Source organism: Rhipicephalus microplus, chromosome 4 (genome assembly GCF_043290135.1).
Source record: "Rhipicephalus microplus isolate Deutch F79 chromosome 4, USDA_Rmic, whole genome shotgun sequence".
Taxonomy (NCBI): Eukaryota; Metazoa; Arthropoda; class Arachnida; order Ixodida; family Ixodidae; genus Rhipicephalus; species Rhipicephalus microplus.
The window spans coordinates 142,849,895-142,865,963 of NC_134703.1; positions in this window are offsets into that span (position 1 = coordinate 142,849,895).

Below are 16,069 nucleotides of genomic sequence, written 5' to 3' on the forward strand. Positions count from 1 at the left end.
TCTGCATATCTTCTTATGCACGTTTGCTTACAGTTACGCATGTTTAAATCTATTTGCCATGTGCTGCACCAAGCTGCTACAGTGTTGAGGTAAGATTGGAGAAATTAACTGCCATTACCACTAGTTATTTTATTGAAAATTACGCAGTAATCTAAAAAACATTAATGTTTGAAGAAGTTGAAGATTACAGGCTCAAGGTCGGCGTCGGGTATCTTTTTTGGCACTGGAGCTGGGTTCATGGCTTGATGGGGGCGCCCAGAACATAAAAGAAACCACCTCCACCAGATGTCGCATAGTTGTGATATGGACTAAGGCAGCAGGCGGCACTTCCAAGATGAAATTTTTTGTTTGGCCATACTTGTGGCCGAGAAACAAAATCAAAGACTACAGTAAAGCACAAGTTCGGTTTCTTTTTGAATGCACCTCGTGTAATGCAGCTATTTTTGTTGCAATAGAATATCGAGTGCCTTGAAATGTCAGTTTCACACAAGTACATACAGTTCTACGTAGGTGGTATCTGAAAGGGCTAAGAGAGCAGTTCACTTTTATTACTTTTTTTCTTCTCGCAAGAAACCCTTGCACCACTTGGGCCGTAGCCCAATCATTCGCAAAGTTTGAGATTAGCTAGTTTGTATGACGAGACCTCAATGTCGAGGTGTTTCATGCATTTGGCACTGTAGTCACTGCCTGCATTGCTTCATTTATGGTGCTGGCAACAGTGCTGTAACCAGGGATATTTTAGGGGAAGAGAGGAACACATGCTCAGTACAGTACTTGCAACAACCCTGAATGGCAGTGAAAAACTTGTGCAAATACACATGCCAGTCATGAGGCATATGAACATCGATACTTGTATAATGCCTTGCTGAATCGAAACTTCGTATAGAGATTAAATAAGAGGTGTGAGCATAACATTTCACAGCTCTGCATTTGGATATCCTCGCACTTTTTGAAATTTATATTTCGGGCTTCTGGATTTATAGATGTCCACATCTCTTTGAGAAACATAAACTAGTATGCTAACAGTCGTCAAGCTTCTAATCTTCATAACTGCAAAAATATTAGAAATGTATGCAAAGGAATAAGCTATCTTTTATCCTCAATGCCAAAAGACATAATAAACTGGGTGTATTATGCTGTGTCTATAGGCGCTATTATGAATATTTTCATAGCATTACAAAGACTTAGCATCGATGTGTACAGCTGACTGAAATGCGTGGCCTCCACACTAGACCAGCAGCTTATGTTGGCAAGTATTTTTACATTTTCAAGGCCACTTGTGGCAGCCTCGGTTGGTCTAATTTTGTTCAGAATGCTTCTTCAAAATTAAGAAATATATTGCTTTTTTTTTTTCACAACAGCTTATAAGTCTTACAGGCGGTTTACTATTTCCTCTGATTTTAACATTACATTGCAGTGAAACGCCAAGTTCATAGGCTGAAGAGGTGTATAGGCATTTTAGACAACTCGTGCAAGAGCTTTCAGGGGTTCGCAGAAAATAGACATTGCTGGCATTAACCGATATATTTGCCACCATGCCTGTGAAGGCTTTGCAAAACAATTTCCAGAATATATTTGCCTTTGCTGCATTTTCTACCTGGCATATGCTGTGTTGCAAAAGGCAGTTGAACTATTTGCTGCATTGAATTCAATATCTGTTTCTAAAGTGTATACTAATGAATTGTAAAGTCTTATTGCATCTTGTAATCCTTGCACAAATCAGGCAGTCATATGCACGGATGTTTATTTGAACAGGTACATGCGTAAGGACTGGCTCTCACCTATACAAGGTTGGATGATGAGGGGTCTAAGCAAGCAATGATCCTGTGATACTTCGAATGGCATTTCACCAGCAAAGCGTTGTTTTTAAATGATGCAAAAGTAAAACAAGGTGTAATTGCAAGATCCTGGGTGACTTTTATGGTCTCATAGTTTCCTAAAAGTAACTCTGGCACTGCAGTCGTTTAGTTGCAATGGGAATGATGGGTACTTCACAGATTTGCCTAGTTTTCGTGTTTGCAGGCTTCCCATGCACTTGTGGCTGTGTTTATAGCTATGCATTGATTTTAAACCTTTGCTAAACTTTGTCTTGTGGCAAAGCGAATTCAGGCCACACGGAGCTAAAAGAACGAACATTAGACACATTCGTGTACTACCCATCCCTGCCATGCTAGCTGAAGTGCTGTGCGTTGCAGCTGCCACAGACACTAGCACCAAAGTTCTCTATGTTTCATTCAGAGCATGGTCTATGCTTTAGAACATCCTCCAGTGTATCTCTATGCATGGTCTGCACTCCTGCTTTTATTTCAATTTCATGTGACGGCTATGTGACACTTGTGGCCAGGAATGTTTTTTTTTTACTTGCCATCAAGTTTGCATGACTGCTTGTTGGACAAGGGCGGGTTGTAGAAAAAAAAAGAGAAAAACATCATGTCGAGGTGCTCGGTCGCATATTATAAAGTTGCGCGTGCCCTCACAGCTTCACCGCATTACACATGCATGCTGCACTGAAGCGCCAAAAAAGAAAAGAAAACACGGGCGCTTTTTTCTGCAGGACGCACCAGAAAAATTTTGTTTTTGTTCGAACCTTATTTGCGCCGATAGGCAATATTTAATCAGCGGCGTTCTTTCGCCTTAACGATGGCGTATTAGCTTGTCCGTGTAATAAACCAAGGAGGCGTTGAATATATGAACGGGCGAGGCCGGAAGCTTTACTTTTTTTAAGCCGCACAATGGTGTTTGGAAGGTCTTCGTGTGGCATGGCACGTTCCTATTCATAATGCGTAGCTTAGAAGTCAGTGCTGAGCATCAGCTAAAGCTAATTAACCCTGAAGTGACGACCGCGACGTAGCGGAGTGTGATTTTTCCGAAACCCCTTTTCTGACCAGCGACGAGGCAAGGCTTGCACAAGTACCTGATCGCGTCGTTTTGTGTTGATTGCATACGACTTAGTAAACATCTAAACTTACATCGTTGATAACAGGCCGGCAAAACGTTGGGCAGAGCGAGGAGCGCAGCGCAGCGGCGATACAAGGCGCGCGCACTGCTTGAAACATGAACGATTGTGAGATGTCAATCGTAGAGGGTTTTCCTTTCCTTGATCACATCGTTCCAGTGCCCACTTGCGTCATGAACGAGCCGGTTTTCGGTTGCGAGAAGCGACAGGTGGGCGCACCCGATTTCTTCGCGAGTATCCAACTCAACTCGCCGCAGGTCCAAAAGCCTTGAGGGGTTTCCTTTGTGAGCAAGGCGGCCCCCGCTAGCTGCAGCAGCAGCCTCCGGCAACACTGTACGAAAGTGCGGGGAGCGACAGCGCGATGACACAGTTACGCCGGCGGAAATGCATAGCCTCCAAGAGCGCTAGGCCGCGGTGCATTGTGGGTGGCTCTATCCGCTCGCCTTTGTAAACTCGCGGCCCGGCCCCCGTAAGTGCTCGGCATTTAAGTCTTCTTTTGCTACAGGGCAGGATGAGCAGCCAGTCGCGCTCGGGTGGTCGCGCTCGCAAATAACCACATTTTCAACCCCCTCTGGAAATACCGCGCCACCTTTGCACCGCCTTGAAAACAAGCGTGCCCGCTCGTACACAAGTCGGCCGCGGGATAGCGCTATTCAACTTCAGATCTGATGGCTCGGGAGTGCGAGCAGAGGCTTGTTGCGAGAACTTTGACAAACTTGCTCAAACTAGACACCAGCAATGGTGCGCCGACAGCTGCAATTTATTATTTTCGGGCTCTACTTCTTTTTATCGCATACATTAGAGATTTGGCAGTGGTTTCTGGCTCATGTTATTGCTCGTTTTAGTAGCACGAGAAGCATAGGAGTAACAATAGTATAACAGATCGTAAAGAGTGCTCACCGAGGGAACATGTCAAGCAGTAAATTTTCCTGTATGATTATTTTCAAAAAGCGCATTACCACAACAAATTTAAATACACTCCAGTCAAATGGCATGCTGTTTAGTTATTATTTTAAAAGAGTTGAAAAACCATAGTTACTTCTGGTTTCGCCACTTTCCAATATTAACACAAATTCAATGTTCAATAATATTATCAGAAATTTCACTACAGTGACATATATATTTAACGTTACTCTTTTGCTCTGTACTGCGTAATGTGTACTGCACTAAATATTTGCGTTCTTTCATTCTATTTTGAGGCACTATGTCGTCTAGCAGGCTCCCACCACTTATTGCTTTATAATAAAGCTAGCAGTTTGTGTCAAATATATAATAGAAACGGAAAGGCGTTGCAAGCAGACAATGCTTTTTTTTTTCAAGTGCTATGCAAAGTTGTAAACGTAGAATTTGTAGTAAATAATGCACAATCTGAGAGCGCCTTGAGAACATGAGCTCATTCGTCGAAACAAAAGGGCTTACCAACACCACCTCAAGTATGAAGCATTGTCCACAAGTTTCCCAGTTTGTTTCCTAGTTTGCGTTGTACTCTGACTCGACATTTAGCTCTTTCGTCCCTTATTGCAGAAAATCGTGCATCTTGGGTGCTTTGCATAGCAGCTACAACATTGTATTTTGTCCAAAGCATATTTTAGGAGTGAGAAAACACAACCTGGCGTTTGTGCGCATTGGGCCTACTTCTGCCATGTCGATATAATTTAGGTAAGTTCACTAGACCACGTTTGAGTGGCATTATCTGAGCACGCTATTGTGTGCTACATCCGCCAAGTTAAGCTTGCACCAGCTGCCTTTTACACAGTTTAATGTACAGGGACATTGAGCGTGCAATATGTGAAGAAAAACAAGGCGTGCTTTCCTACTTTCATTTTCTCTTTTTGATGCTCTCAATAGCAAAGTACATTCGGTAAGCTGACAGAAGTATTTTTAGGACTGTCTGTACACATTACTGTGGCCGCCGGCCCACCTTCTTTAAAGTTTAACGGCTGCTCTGCTAACCAATAGACCGATCCCACCAGACAATCTGCGCATGCGTGGGTTTACGACAGCGGGGCTGCCACAACCTTTGTTGGAGTACCTGTAGTACTGGGGCAGCTGCTTGCTGCATGCTTCAAGTACTTTGGTTTTTGCCGCGAATCTTCGGCACATAAGACGATTCAACGCAGTGAAAACCTAAGTCCGCAGATCCAGTGCACGTTACTGTATTACAGGTTGCACTGCATGTTCTTGTGTTAAGGGAAAAAAAAGCAGTCGAGAGTGCCTACATGTGGCCGGATCATCTCGGCGTGTGGATGTGCTTAAGTCGCTTCGCTGAATTCATATTAGTTTTTTTTTATCGAGAATTCAGTTCCATCATTCGAGCAAATTTCATTTTTAAGGAACGTCAGCTTGCGAGCGATACAAATTACAGTAGGCGGAAAAGAACCTTTTCGAACTCCGTGATTCAGAGACGTGGCAAAAACAAACCGATGGGACGAAAAAAAGAAAGCTTTTTGCAGATGCTTTTTGCAGATCTTTGTTTAGGCAACACTTTTCATGTAAGCTGTGTTGTCCACGCAAGTCTTCGATCACACTGGTGAGTTAAACGTGAATGACTACGAAACGGTCTCCGTGACGTAGGCTTTATAAGCGCGTCCATGAGACGTTGAGCGGCCGCATGCCATTTCATTAGTTTACTGTCACAGAAATTTGTGAACGGCAAAATTTTTTCTGGTGCACAAGGAATGAAGAGAAAAAGAGAGAATTATTTTAAGGGGAAGCTGGAGAGGTTTGCCTGGTTTTTCACCTGACAGGCTACTCCAGTTGCTGGGTGATGACAGTGATATATACAATAATAAACACGCACAACACATACAGTTACATACACGCATAACAGCCACATAACACATAAAGTTTCTCACACGCACTGCACAATTTACAACGTTTCGTTCAAGCCTGTGGCCTGTAAGAACGTCAGCAGCGCTTTTGTAGAGTCTAACGCACTGGCGGTGTTCTGCCGTGGGCAAAGAATGTTTTCTAACTCTAAATTTGTGTTCTGTTGCATTTTAAGCCCATCTTCAGAGGCTCTCTCTGATGCGTATTTCGTACACTAACAAAAGACATGATTGATGTCTTCAACGACGTTACATTGGGTACGAAATGCTGAGTTGGACAGTCCAATATTGTTCCTGAAGTAGTTCATATATGCAACGTTTAATCGGCTGCGGTGTAAACACGTTTCATCTTGCCTGTTGAGATTTCGCGGCATTCTGAAGTCACACGATGGATCGATCTTGTACAGAGGCTTATACTGTCGGCTGGGGTCTGTCCAGAGGAATCGCTGGAGGCGCCAGGCGTGTGCCGACACTAGTGTTGCTGCATCTTGCCTCGAGAAAGGTATCTCGACGATTTCTGTTGAAGTATTATGTTCAGCTTTGGCAGCGTCATCAGTCCGGACGTTACCTTGTATTCCGCAGTGGGCAGGTATTCACTGCAGAACAATGCGATGATGGAGGTCACAGGCTTTCTTGCATAGGCGTTTAATGTCCATGACGAGTTGGACCTGTGTGCATGGAGATCTCAGCGACTGCAGCGCTGAGTCAGTGAAGATGACCCAGGACTCGGCTGTCTGGTCAATGATGTAATTATTGGCAGCCCACAGTGCAGCCTGTTCAGTGACTGCAGGTGAAATGCAGTGACTGAGAGTGGCAGAGATGGTGACATTGGCAGATGAAATCCAGACGCCTATGGCAGATGATGTAGCCGTAACAGAGTCGTCTGTGTAAATATGACGGTGAGCTCTGTAGCAGTTTTCTAAATGCTCTGGAGTAAAGTGTCTGAGTGCTGGTGCGTCTTTTGCTCTTGAACGGAGGCACAACGGTGACTATGGTCCACGAAGCAGATTTCCACGATGGTTCCACATGAATTGATGCTCTCTGATAGTGTAGCGGGAGGAGGCTCCGCACAGGGCTACTGTCTAAAGCAAGAGGATGATCCGGCACTCTGGTTGCTAACGCAAGTGGACTCGAAGAAACTCCTGCTGCAGAGACAGAGAGAGAGAGAGAGAGAGATAAATAGAGAAATAGAGAGGAAAGGCAGGGAGGGTAACCAAGCTTGGCTCGGTTGGCTACCCTACACTTGGGGTGGGAGAAAAGGAGAATGATAGAACGGAAAGAGATAGAAAAGAAGAGGAGTAAGAAAGAGAAGCATGAATAGTCAGCTCGAGACTACACAACACGGTCTCGCACAGTTCTTTCACCAGCAGTCGTGAAGTCTGGTGGTCCTTAAAAAGTACAAGAGGGCTTTCGTGGCTTTGCGCGTATGGGAAGCCGTCGGCCAAAGTCCCAGAATCTTCTCTCCTGTAAGCGGCCGTGAATCCAGCTGACAGAGCTTGGCTTCCATAATACGTCGTTGGGTCTGGTATGCTGCGCAATGACATAGAATGTGCTCAAGCGTTTCCTTGCAGGTGCAGTTGTTGCATGCCGAGGAAGGAGGAAGCAACAAAAGGGAGAAGGCAGGGAAGTTAACCAGAAAGACATCTGGTTGGCTACCCTACACTGGGGGATTAGGGAAGGGGACATGCATGCCGAAGTGCTCGCCATTCCAAGGAGACGAGAGTACGAATTCGTAAATGCCACGCCCAACCTCATACGACACAGTAAAGTTTCAGCGCATCATGGGAGCCCGGATGGCAATTGAAGTTGCAAGTTTGGGTCGATCGAATACAGGTGCGTGTTGGAGAAACCCTGCGTATTCCATTGTAGGAGAGATATACGGCGAGCAAGTGATTGTAGTAACCTTGCAGCGTCCGTTCTCAAGAGTGGTATGGGCGTGCGCTGGTCTTGGTCATGAGCCGATCGAGCAGCTTCATCCGCGTGGTCATTGTCGACGATTCCGCAATGACTCGGCAACCACTGAAATACAATATTGTGACCTTCCTTGAGCGCTTCGTGGTAGTCGTGCCTTATCTGATATACTGATTGTTCGTGTAACCCGTGCTGCATAACAAACCTTAGTGACTGTAAGGCTCACCTGGAGTCGCAAAAGATGGCCCATTAGTAAGGTTGCTGCCGAAGAATGTACTTTACTGCACCTTGAAGTGCCGCAAGCTCTGCTGCTGTCGACGTCGTGGTGTGAGAAAACTTGTACTGAAGCAACACATTTTCAGATGGAATAACCACTGCTCCTGTAGAGCTGTTGTAGTTAGGGGAGCCATCGGCGTAAACATGTATGCGGTTGGAGTACCTTTCGTCCAACAGACGCAAAGTCAATTACTTCAGGGCTAGCGTTGACATGCGTGCCTTCTTAACGATTCCAGGAACTGATAAGCGCACGTCAGGTTGACGAAGACTCCATAGCGCAGCTGCTGGATGCATCGCAAGTTTGAAGCCAGGCGGTAGTATGTCCTGATGTTTTGTCAGAATACCGCAGTACGAAGAATGGGACCTCCGAGCTGTCAAACACGCTAAATGATGTGACGGTAGCCGTGATAAAGGCCGAATGTGCGCTCTCAGCGTCTCGACAATGATATGCATTGTGACCGGTTGTTCTTGTGCAATAACAATAGATGACACTGTTGATGAGCATCTTGGAAGGCCAAGGCATGTCCGAAGTGCTTGGGTTTTTGCGCTTTGCAGTGCACGGATGTTAGTCTTGCACGTGTCGGACAGGACAGGAAGGCTGTACCGGAGAGTTCCGAAAAAGAGGGCTTTGTAAAGCTGCGACATGGAGTGCACGGATGGGCCCCATGATTTTCCGGCGACGAACTTGAATACATTCTCAATGCCAATGAGCTTTTTCTTCCGGTATGTGACGTGCGCGCTCCAGGTTAGGTCACGATCTACGATGACACGTAAGAATCTATGAGTGCTCTTATATGGGATTGATCTGCCATCGATGCACAATGGGTAGAAAGACATCGGTTTGCGTGTAAACGCCACCGCTGCGCATTTTTCTGTGGCGATAGTCAAACATTGCTGGCGAAGGTATGTCGATGTCATTGTTGCCACTTTCTGTATTCTTGCGCGCACTTGAGGCCGTGTCACGCCGGACGCCCAAATGCAGATATCGTCAGCGTAGAGAGATATATAAGCCGTCTGTGGCAGCATTTTGGTGAGCCCCACGAGAACCAGTTTGAAAAGAGTCGGACTCAAAACACCGCCTTGTGGCACCCCACGACTTGTGAAATACTTATTCGTAGACCCATCTTCTGTTAGAACGAACATGGATCTCTTTGTGAGGTAGCTTCTTACCCATCGAAAGACACGACCTGCAATCCTGCTGCAGAAGAGCAGGAGCTGAAAGGCGCCTACTTCCAGCAAGGCTTCCGATGATTTGATGTGTTCTTTGGTAGGCCAAGGCACACCCCGAGGGCTTGTGCCTGGGCTACAGTTAGTGTCTGTATGTTCGTTCGAGAAATTCTATGCATCGCAGGAATGCTGTAACGTAGAAGACCTTCGCAGAGACTGGTATACATTTGTAACATAGCATTAAAGGTACAGCCACCGGCATTGCCTGTTAGTAAGCGAAAGATGCTCGCGTATGACGCAACTTTTTCGTTTAATATCTGAACGTGGGGAGTCCACGTCATTAGCCGGTCAATTATCACACTCAGAAACTTGTGATTTGTCACGTACCGAATGGGAGAATGAGCTACCTTACATGTGTAGCGTGAGACATCACGCCTCGTAAAAGCAATGGCGGCACACTTTTTTGGTGACAACATTAGACCTCGTTCGAGCAATAATTTTTTGATGGAGTTGAGAGCTTTCTGCAATATTGCTTGTAGAACACGTCTGATGCAACCGCTGCTCCATATACAAATATCATCTCCGTAAAGTGAGATTTCTACCGACGCTGGGATGCATTTCTCTAGTCCGATGAGAGGGATGATGAATAAGGTCGAACTGAGGACACCGCCCTGGGGATCTCCTTGTTGCACTGTGTGTGGAGTTGTGTCCCCTTCTTTTGTGAACATGTACACTCTCCTGTCTCAGAGGTAGTCTAAGATCCAGCGGTACATACGACCTCCTACACCTAATGACCTCAGGGCGTGTAGGATAGACTCATGATTCACGTTATCAAACGCTCCTTTGATGTCGAGGAATACACTTATAGTGATGTTGCCGGTTGCCTTGTTCATTTTTACGCAGTTGATAGGATTCATTACGTCGTCAATGCTGCTGCGTCCTTTTCTAAATCCATACATTTGTTGTAGGTATGCATTCTTGTTCATAAGCATCCACTCCAGGCGTATCGACACCATCTTCTCCATGAGCTTTCCCACGCAGCTGAGGAGAGCAATGTGGTGATAGGAGTTGAGTTCCGTGGAAGGCTTGCCTGGCTTTAGAATCAGAATAACGCGGGCTCGTTTCCAGGAAGGTTCAAAACGGCCACTCTCCCACCTGGCATTGAATATGACAAGTAGACGTATTTTTGCCTTGTCGCCTAAATGGGTTAACTCAGCATGGCTGACGCAATCAGGTCCAGGAGATGACGCCTTGTTCATCAGTGCCAAAGCACCAAGAAGTTGCGCCATAGTAAAAGGTTCATCGACCTCAATGGTGTCTGGCGGCGTTGAAACTTGTCGTGATGCACGAGGTAACGTTGCTAGAGCCGCTGCTGTGATCTTAGAGCAGAAAGCCTCCGCCATGTGCAACTCGCTGCTGTTACGAGACAAAGCAACTGAGCTGAATAGATGCAGTTGGGTCGGTGGGGTTTTCAGGCTGCGAACAATACTCCATATTCTTGACAGCGGCTTTCTTGGATCTAGTTTTCAACAGAATAGCCGCCATTGGCTCTTATCTAGCTTGTCCAGTTGGCATTTAATATGCTTTTGTAATCGCCTGGCCTCACGAATGTCATCTGCAGACAATGTCCTGCGAGCACGTCTTTCAGATCAGTGACGAATATCCCGCAGCCCCTCATACTCCACGTCGACCATTGAGTGAGTTTGAGGTGGTTCTAGATGTTTGCTGCTGCTTTAGTTTGCTCGATTCAGAGCATCCACGAATTCCTCCTATGTCAATTCAGATGGCTCTGCGTCCTCGACTGCAACGTTATATGCTTTCCAGTCGATGCACCGAATCCTCCTTCGCTTTGTATTTAGCATTGGAGAGCCCAATGATATGTAGGTTGGCACATAATCACTCCCATGACTTTCTATATCGGCAAACCAGGTCGCCGTAGACACGAGGCAGGTGGAGATCGTGGTGACGTCCAGGGCTCTGCATCGGTCGTTCCTAAAGAAAGTTGGCTGCCCATCAATAATAATCACCAGGTTGTTTCGATGAGCGATGCCGAAAAGGCGTCTACCGTGCACTGAAGTCCTCCTGCCGCCCCAGGCTAGGTGATGTGCATTGAAGTCCCTGGTTAGTATGTGAGGTCCAGGTGTTCCATCTATTATGTCTTGCAGTCTGTGCATATCGAATGTTGTCCGAGGTGGTATGTATGCCGCAATAACCATAAATACTAAAGTGTCTATGTTCACTGTCCCTCCAGCATATTCATTGGATGCGTCAGCTGATATGTGGTGAACATTGAAAGTTAAATCGTTGCGAACGACTCAAAGAACTCTACTGCTATCCGTTCCTGCTGAGGAGACTGTGATGGTGCATCTTGAAAGACGTATGCCGGTGCGCATTCGGGACTCTGAAATGGCGATCACTGGAAAGCGGTGCTTGTATACAAATTGTGTGAACTCGGAAAGACGATGGCGGAGACCTCAGGCATTCCATTGAAATATGGTTGCCTTTTCTCTAATGTTCTTCAGACTTGGTTCCTAAGCCGTTAACGCCATTCTGCCAAAACAGGAGACAAAAAATCAAGCAGTGTCAATGTAGACTTAGCTACCGGGGAGGACATCGGAGCGAGGAAGCTGCGTACAGCGTTGACAAGTGCAGATAGCAATGATTATATGTTTCCATTGTCTTGTTGAGCGCTGTACTCGCGTGGTCCACTCCAAGGAGTTGGGGCCCGTGACTCGTTCAACTGGCCAGACGTACGCTTTTGAGCACTTCGTGTGGTAGGAGCTGGATCTAATTGACGTGTCGGTAGAGACGGGAACTCAGTTGTGTCATCGACCCGTGGAGGATTTGCTGATGTTCGTTTGTCTACTGTGGGTATCATTGCTTCGTCACCACTTAGAAGTTTCTGTTGATGGTGTACCGCATCCTTTGCCATTCGGTACCCAACGTTGTTTTCCACCTTGTAGTTGTGGATGCGCTTCTCTTTGCGCAGAATGTGGCAGTGAGTGAACGTAGATTCATGTTTTTTCTTGCAGTTAGGACACTGTCGCTCCTCATTTTCACATGCAGATCGATCGTCGTTGCCACCGCAGCGAGAACACCGTGCCTGTAGCCTGCAGGCACCAGCAACTTGGCCGAAACGCTGACACCTGGTGCACTGTCTCGGAGCCTCAATGTACTTGTGCACTCGGTATTGTGTATAACCTAAGATTACGTGTTCAGGAGCGCTTTTCGCGACAAACACAATGCGGACGTTTTCTGACGCTCCTAGCCGCCTTACGGACCTCACGGGAGCTCTTTGAAGAAGGGCAGCGAGAATGTCTGCTTGATCAAGGTTCACTGGACTCCCTTGATGATGCCTACTGCGCAGTTGCTCGGCCGTAGCTCGTAGGCTTGTACAAGTACTTCTACAATGCTTGATAGTTTCAGTAGACGTTCGGAGGCGTCTGCATTACGCGCATCTACAGCCAGAAGATTCAGACGTTCATTTGGCCGTACTTGCAGTACTGCATCTGCAGCTGCTTCTTTGAAGGCTGCTTTCAACGCAAGTGGATTTAATCGTGTGATAACATGCTCTGGGTTTTTTGGTTTGAATATAATGGTCAAGTTCGGCTTAGGTTTAGGTGTGTTTTCTGCTGGCGGGGAATTAGGCGGCATGTGCGACCTCTTCGATCCGCGGCAGCGTTTGTTAGGTGGTACATCGACGTGTTTTTCCGAGCCATTGGGAGAAGGAGCGGTAGCATCCATGTACGTAATAGTGACAGAGGATTCTGACATGTCAGAAAAGTCATCATCTGGACCCTCAGGCAGAGAGATGTCCAGGCAAAAGACGCGTTCCATGGGAGGGCCTTGGCCAGGTTGTAGCGAGATATTCGCAGAATTAGGAGTATACCTCTGACCTGTAGCCGTTGGAGGCTGCTGCCCTGCGCCAGGGGATGTCCCGATGCCGATTGCCGCCACTTCCATTTGACGTGCTTGGTCTGGCATGGTACCAGGCTGAAGCTCAGAAGGCTTCGGCGGGTGCGGTCCCTGGTGCACCGCAGCCCTTGCTGGGGTCATGTCTGACGCTCAGAAATTCAGCGTGCAAGAGGAAGCGCAGCGGGGCAAATAAATTGAGAAAAACTACGCGAAGACTAACGAAGCAGAACAGCCACCACGCTGCTTGTTCTTCCTCTGTTATTAGGTCAATTATTAGATCAGTTATTAGTAGCCTATAGGGTGACACACATATTGGGGTGAATGAGTAGTAATCCACTCCGCAGCTACCAGCGACGGCCTCAGCGGTTTGATGGCTAGGCGCCGATTTCGTCGCTGCCTAGTGCATCCAAACGGCAGTGCACCCACGCTCATATAAAAAGCTAAGCTTTGCTACTACTGTAGTCACTTTACATCGTGTTCATTACATAACATTTCGAAAAAAATAGAGCCATCACCGCGGCGTCGTTGATGCGATATAGGCACGACAGAGTTTCAGCCGTGCACTGCATGGCGTCCAGCTGTGGTCACGCACAGCGAGTACAGGTACCGTGAAACTTATCGTTTTTATGCCAGGTATCATTCAAGCGGTGCACTTCGCAGTGGTCATCGTTTTTGGCGAGAGGCCCATATGGTTTACCTCTGTGTTGCTCAGAAATCACGTTCTATACAATTGGCCACCACTGAGAGCGATCGCCCTGGCAAGGTAGCGAACACGCTATGCATGAAGTTTTGCTGCCACTGGTCGGCCCGTCGGTCACACAGAAATCTTGTTGTGCGTCAGTATTGCTGTATTTCGAGCACTAATGAACTATCACGCGTTATATTATACACACAAAACTCGAGAACCCTTTGAACTACACGTTGGAAAAACGCGGTACTTGCCACTTTATCATGATCAGATTTCGTTTATTGTGGAGCTTGATATCCTTTGAAAACACGTGAAACAGCCGAGTCCTTTTTCTCCAGGCTACTCTTTTACCATTCCAGCACGCAGTACGTGAAACCAATCACCACGATTCATCCCAATATGGCTGCTAAAGCTCATTGACGCAGCTCGTTGATGCAGCTCGCTCATGCAGCTGAACGTATACTCAGTACTCCAAACACCAGCATGCACTGCGGCAGCGTTGGCGTGGTGCAACTCGTGGTGTGATTGGTGTATTGCACATTTCATGGGTGCTAGCGATACCGTCATTTTCTCCCTTCCACCTCTGTGATACACACCCTTCTTTGGGCATCTTTTATGCTGTGCTAAGATTGAAGTCCGAATGCAGGCGTGGAGACTAGTTATTTTCGATGACTGTATTCTCAATATTCAACCATCCTAGAGTCATTTCTAGGCGAAAGAATAAATTTCTGCTATTTATTTTTTAATTTATGCCAGAATGACAGAACCTAGATACCAGTATGATGTCATGGATGTGTATTATTTTGGTACTTTGGTACGACTGGCACAGACATTTTTCTGAAACCTACTTTGTTCAGCTTTTGGCTCCACCGAAAGTCAATTTATGCAGAGTACCTGCTTTTATAAAAAAAGATATGAATAGCCTGGCGGACGCCGTCCAAATCAGACTGTAAGTCATCTTGGTGAACTAGCTTAGGAGGAGGCGTCGCTTTCTGCATTTTTTCGAATGTCACTGGTATTACCATTGCCTTGTTTTTTTATTAGTTTGTTTGGAACATCATCAACATTGTTATATGGGACCTGGATAAAAGCGAATAATTCCAGAGTGGGCCGTGCAGCAGCAGCAGCAGCAGCAGCAGCAGCGGCGGTGGCGGCGGCGGCAGCAGCAGCAGCAGCAGCAATAGTAGTAGTAGTGATGTAGCAGTATGTAGAATGGGCATTTGAAAATAAATGCTGAAAATGAACGCATGTTGTCTCCGCTGACGTGCCAGATTTCCAAGATTTTATGTGTCGTTAAATAAGATTACTTTACACGGCCCGAGTTGGAAATAAGAATAATAAAAGTTATAAAATAATAATGTACAAATATGGATCAATTTTGTACGCATTGTTTCTTTGTCTCAATATGCACAATATAATCATTTTGTCTGCGATCCATTGTTCTGGCTACCATTCACTCAAACTTATGGCGTCGTAGGCTATAGATACACTATCATGAACCACAATGTCCGCTGCGCTATAGCTTTTACCAAAGAGTTCTTTTGATTTTTGGTCAGCACCTTAACGTAATGTGCACGAATTTTCGTCCGCGACGAAGTTTTTTGATAAATTCGGCATATGAAGACCACAGGCAGCATTACAGGGACACAGACGTTCTTGGAAACCGTCGTCACTCTTCACACTTAATAAATCGGCATGCGTGCAAAGCACGGCCTGATCTTTATGAATATAGTTTTTCGTTGTCTTCGCAAACATGCCTAAAGTTCCGTGGTGATCGGTACGTGCCGAGCGCATGCTATGACGAGCCCGATGGCTTCAGCACATCCGACTCTCGCAATGCATCGTTACTCCATTCAACACTGCCTTTGAACAGGAACATGAATCTATAACATGTTGGAAGTGCGTCAATGAGCAAATGAATAATCGCATAATGCGGCTTTCATAACACTTGCATTTCAACTATGCCATGTTTTCTCGTTTCAGAAAACCCGTTCAAGACACCACTGAGAGAGACGTCCGAGAAGCGTCGGGACATGTACTGGAGTGCTAGAAAAATCTTACCTTCGTACACTGTGCCATGTTCTTTCAAGAGTCGGTGCTTCCTACAGCTTCGTTTGGAAATGCAGGCACTGTGACCTTTCCTTACGATCAACAACGTCCAGCTCCAGTCAAGCAGGAACAGTTTTTCGACGCCACACTTCCAACCTTCTGTAGCATATAAACGTTTTTCCAGCTGATATAAGCGCAACGATGGCGACACATTTTGTAACACACTAAGCAAAGGGATACTACGAAATGAATGAGCCCCTCCATCTGCACTGGTGCCCT